Here is a 6,293-nt window from a genome sequence, read left to right on the forward strand (position 1 = left end):
ACAATAACAGCAGCAAAAGACTGGCTGCTGCTGATCACCTTTAAGGCCTGTGTTGTTACTTGAGTGTCCAGCTGGTCATTGTTATGATAATGTAGTAGCAGTGATGATAGTGTAGAGGTGGTGGAGATAGGTGATGGGGTTTACAGAGGGGGATGGGACAGTGATGAGTATGGGGAGAGTAGGGAGTGTGGGATGATGATGATAATGATGGTGGAGACCATTTCAGTCAGTTTTTTCTTAGTTTGTTTATCTGTTTCATGCAATTGGAAGCCTGTTTATCTCCCCTTAGTGGAAACATTAATTGCTAACAAAGCCATTCTCTCTGTAAAGCCCACCATCACCATCATCATTTCCTTGTTGTTATTGAGTATCTTGTTAAAAACAAAATAAATTCCAAGCAAAGGTTAAGGTTATTTTCATGGAAAGGCTTCACTGAGTATATTTAGAATCAGTGGAAAATACATATTGAATCCAAGTTTGCCATCCAGTTTGTTGTTATATTTTTATTATTTTTTGTTTATTTCACTGTTCTTATTTATTGTTTTTCTCTATTGTCATTCATTGTGAATTATTGTTTGTGTTTATTGTTATTGTTGCTTTTTATTTGGGAGGGATAATGTTTGGGAGTTTTTTTGTTTTGGTGGGAGGGTGAATATGTATTTTAAAAGGAATTCATTATTATTTGGACAAATAAGATGGCAAACTGGCAGAACCGTTAGCATGTGGGACAAAATGCTTGTTGGCAATTTGTCTGTCTTTATGTTCTGAGTTCAAATTCTGCCAAAGATGACTTTGCTTTTCATTCTCTCAATGTCAATTGAACATTGGGGTTGATATAACAACTAGCCCTCTCCTCCACTAAAAAAATGTCAGGCCTTGTGCCTATAGTAGAAAGGATTATTATTTGAAAGAATTCAGTGAAATTTTGTTAGTGAATTGTGTTTAATAAGTTATCACATCATAAAGTTAACTTTAGGATAACCTATATCATAAAATTAACATGTTGTAAAGTTAACACATGATTAAATTAGCATACCATGACGTTAGCATGTCATAAAGTTAGCATGTCATAAAGTTAGCATGTCATAAAGTTAGCATGTCATAAAGTTAGCATGTCATAAAGTTAGCATGTCATAAAGTTAGCATGTCATAAAGTTAACATGTTATAAACTTATCACTTCATAAAATTAGCACATCATAAAGTTGGCAAATCAAAAAATTAGTTTGTCATAAAGTTATTATATCATTAAGTTAGCATGGCATCTCAAAGTTAGTGAATAATAAAATTATTGCATCATAGAGTTAAGGAGTTATAAAGTTAGCATGTTAGAAAGTTGACACATTCCGTATTCAGTCCATTATAAAGATAGTATTTCAGAGTTAATACTTCAATTGAGTACCACTCATAAAGTTGGCACATCTTGAATTTAGCATGTTGGGGGCTCTGCAAAGATGATGGGCTCTGTTCCTTATTCACCAATAAGAGCAGAGAGTGATTATTCTGTCATATGTTAATATGTAATGTGTTGCAATTTAATGAAGAATTTTGTCAAATGTTGTTTTGTGCTAAAAATGTGTTTTTCTATTTCTCCTATTTTTAGGTAAGTGTGTGTTTGGATTTCTTGCGAAAACTACTTGAGTGGTACAGCTGGAAATGGTTCTCCCTGCTTGTCTTGTTGTGGAACAAAGTGAATGCCAAAAAAAAAGAAGCAACTAAGATGGTTCTTGGCTGCGGTTTTAGCTGCTTTCATTTCAAGTAACTTTTGTTTCTATTTTGTTGTCATCAATGTGATCAGCAGTGTCATTATTATCATCATCATCAATCAATATGATCATGAACACCAGTCATCATTCATGATCATGAACATCATCATTCAAGATCATCATCAGTCATCATTCAAGATCATCATCAGTCATCATTCATTATCATCATCAGTCATCATTCACGATCATCTTCAATCATCATCATCATCAGTCATCATTCATGATCATCATCAGTCATCATTTGTGATGCTGATGATGATCATCATCATTGTCATGATCATTGTGGCTAGCATCATCATCAATGATTATTAGTGTTTTTACCATATATAGCTTCATCCTTATTAGTGTCATCATCAATCCATTTCATTGCCATTTAGTTTTATTATTAACAATGCTGTCATCACTAGTGTCATGTATATATGAGTATATATATGTATATATATATATGTGTGTGTGTATATATATGTGTATATATATATGTGTGTGTGTGTATATATGTGTGTATATATATGTATATATACATACACACACATATACATACACATATCTCTCTCTCTCTTTCTCTCTCTCTCTCTCTCTCCCTCTCTCTCTCTCTCTCTATATATATATATATGTGTGTGTATATATTATGTTTTATATACAAGTGTAATTATATTCCTTTTTTTAGAGTCTGCTTCTCTCAGCAATATGTCATTTTGTGTGTGTGTGTGTGTGTGGTGATTGACCATAGATTTGTGCACAACTCCTTAATCCATTAAAGATTATCCATATTAAATCCCCCTACTTTTTATAGAACTAAGATAATACAATTGAAAGGTACTAACGTCTGTGGTGATAAGAATGATGACGATGATGATGGTGGTGGTGGCGGCGATGATGATGGTGGTAGTGGTGGTGTCTCTCTTGCACTGGTGGTGTCTCTCTTGCACTGGTGGTGTCTCTCTCCACCGTAATACCCTACTCTTAAAAATCACAAACTGTAATGACCCAACTGTTTAGATATTAGACACTTAGAGTTCAAATCCAGCTCCAGGCAGTCTATTTCGAAACTTCCAAGTTCATACCCAGTTTCAAATAACCTTCTTTGAATCTTCCACATTTACATATGGCTCCAGGCAGTCTATTTAGAAACTTCCTGGTCGTTAGTATTGAATTCACATCCAGCTGCAGGCTGTCTACTTCTAAACTTACAAGTGACTTACATCCCATCCAGTGTCAGATTTGTCTCTCATCTACTTTGAACCTAGGGTCAAGCAACCAGACATCAGCTGCTCTGGGTTACGAGGGTCTCATGAGCATTTTTTCTAGGGCTCTTGTGGTTAGTTCTTGAGGTTGTTTTAACCACTGCAGCAAGACCATGCTGGAGCACCAGTTTAAAAGTGGTTCATGAAAAGGATTTTTGTTTTGTTTTTAAAGACTTATTCACTGTTTTACTACTTGTGAATTTTTCTGAGTATTGTTCAAGCAGTTTTGGTTACTCATTTGATGGGTTTTAGCATATCTGAACTTTGTATACAATGGGTTCATTATTATAGCTGGGATCCGCCTATGTGTCATGTTTTCTATCTTCTTGCCCATCTTGTCAAACAGCAAATCCTGGGTAATTGACATCGTTGAGTATCAAAACAGGATGTCTGTGTAGTGTGTGAAAGCACATGGTTCAGTGATTAGAGTATCAGGCTTACAATCATGAGGTAGTGAGTTCGATTCTCGGACCGGGCTGTTGTGTTTGTGTTCTTGGACAAGACACTTTATGTCATGTTGCTCCTGTTAACTCAGCTGTAGAAATGAGTTGCAACATCACTGGTGCCAAGCTGTATCAGCCTTTGCTTTTCCCTTGGATAACATCAGTGCTAACATCAGTGGTTCAAGAGAGATAGTGAGTGATGCAGCAAGAATGAGCATCGATGATGGTAGGAGGACAGAAACATCTGACTCAGAGTCACAAAACCTGATTCAGCATAGTTTATGCTATTGTGTGAGAGTTTTGTTGCCTACATCAGCGGGTGCCCCAGGGCAGTTTTGTTGTCACTTGTGGAAGGGGGCCAAAATACCTGCAGAGTTGCTTCACCACCTGATGAGGCATTGACCATCCCCACTTGCATTCAAAGACAGAATAGAATACAGCAGCACTCTCTCACCACACGAATGTTTACCGTAAATTTAGATAAGGCCTTGTATTTTCCCTCATCTCCTCGAGAGTCTCGGATTAGCTGCAAAGGAGAGGAAAGATGTCAGAAAATTGTCAGAAATCATCACTGTCATCACCACTGCCATCATCATCACCATCACCATCGTCATCACCACTACTACCATCATCATCTCCACTACTCTTGCTGCTACCATCCCAACCACCACCACCACCACCACCACCACTGTTGTTGTCATACGTCAGTCAGCAGGGTTTTTTTAATATATATTTCGTTCAATATATCAATTTTTTTTTCTTTCCATATTTCTTTTTTAATGTGGAATTAATGTGATGATAGGATATTGGGAAGAGAATCGGCTCAGCACCACTTACTACAACAGCAACAATCCACCAACACTACCACCACCACCACCACCACCACTGCCGCTGCCACCAATACTGTGGTTACTAGCACTACCATCACCACCACCACCACCATTACAAATTCTGTTGTTAGTAGCACCACCATCACCATCATCACTACCACCACCAATACTATGGTTACTGGCTACTTTACCATCATAACCATCACCACTACCACCACTACAATTACGACCACCTATACGACCACCTCCTTAACTACAACCATTAATACAGCCTTCAGTAGCACTTCCACCTCCAACATCTCTACTACGACTACTATCGTTGCAAACAGACTGATATTACCACCACCACCACCACCTCTACTACCAATTGCTCCATTGATATGATCGGGTGTTATGATACACCACCACTCACATCAGCATTTTCTCCAGTGGCTACAGCAATATCAATATAATATATAATATAATACTATACAGCAACATGCCACCACCACCACCACCAGCATCACCACCACCACAACAGCAGCAGCAACACCATCACCACCACCAGTGGCACCAATACCACCACCACCACCAACAACAACAATGGCAGCAACATCATCAATATGAAATTGTTACTTTCTCACAAACAATTTTTTAACCAGCGCTCAATAGTGCACACATGCAGATATCGCATATCCATACGCATGGCAACATATCGCATACGAGGCTATTACCCATTATGATAGCATATCTTATGTGCATTTGATGCAGCTATTAACCCATACGTAGCCTTTTGGTGTGATGATACGCTCTCATATCACATCCCCATATACATACATGTATATATATGTAGATATATATATATGTATATACACACACGTATATATATATATATATAATATATACACGTGTGTGTGTATGTGTGTGTGTGCCGCATCATATGCAACCATCACACCCACATCCACATGAATATATCATGCGCTATCATATGTATCATGCGTATCCATCAACTATCGACAGTCACATCCATCACGTGTGTGTGTGTTTATTTACATATGCTTCCTTTTTTCTTTTCTTTTTACTTGTTTCAGTCATTTGACTGTGGCCATACTGGAGCACCACCTTGAGGGGGTTTTAGTCAAACAAATCGACCCCAGGACTTATTTTTTAAGCGTAGATTTTTTGGGGGGCTGAACCACTAAGTTACAGGGATGTAAACATACCAACATCGGTTGTCAAGTGGTGATGGGGTGGTACAAACACAGACTACTGTTTGACATGCTGGATCATTGGCTGATTGACTGACTTGGTCATTGATTGACTGAGTCATTGACTGACTGACATACTGAATCATTGATTGACTAACTGTGTCATTGATTGATTGATATACTGGGTTAAGGAACTAACTGATATATGACTGATGGCTAATAATACCGAGATCTTGTTTAGCTATTATTTGATGGTTGTAATTGAGCATCATTTTAATTGCTGGTCATAGAATTCTATATATATCATCATCACCCTGTCCACTTTCCCATGCTTGTATGGGTCACTTGGAATTTGTTAAGACAGTTTACTATGGTTGGATGCCTGTTTTGCCACCAACGGTCACCTGTCTTTTAAGTGAGGTAATATTTCCCAATGACCAGACATGTTTTCACAGAAGACTGGAAATGACAGACACTGCTTTTATGATGGTCACATTTGTTTGCAACTATCATATGATGTCAAGACAAGGAGACAATAACACGCATGCACACACACACACACACACACACACACAGCTTTCAGTTTCTGTCTATCAAGTCCTCAAGTTCACTCACAAGACTTTGGTCGACGTGGGGGCTATAGTTGAAGACACTTGCCTAAGGTGCTCTGCAGTGAGACTGAACTCAGAGCCCTATGGTTCACAAGCAAACTTCTTACCACACAGCCATGCCTACACCCATTATATATATATGTGTATGTGTGTGTGTGTGTGTGTGTATGTATAGCCATTTTTTCCTTTCTCTCTCCATTTTTGCCTCTCAACC

The 6,293-nt window shown here is 38.0% G+C and overlaps 1 protein-coding gene across 2 annotated transcripts in view; it reads left to right on the top strand.

Moving 5' to 3' along the window:
- The window catches only part of LOC106880788 (syntaxin), a 213,815-nt gene that overhangs the window by 67,528 nt on the left and 139,994 nt on the right, over nucleotides 1-6,293 (top strand). The gene's annotated exons all lie outside the window — the stretch shown is intronic.

Source organism: Octopus bimaculoides, chromosome 25, assembly GCF_001194135.2.
Source record: "Octopus bimaculoides isolate UCB-OBI-ISO-001 chromosome 25, ASM119413v2, whole genome shotgun sequence".
Lineage (NCBI taxonomy): Eukaryota > Metazoa > Mollusca > Cephalopoda > Octopoda > Octopodidae > Octopus > Octopus bimaculoides.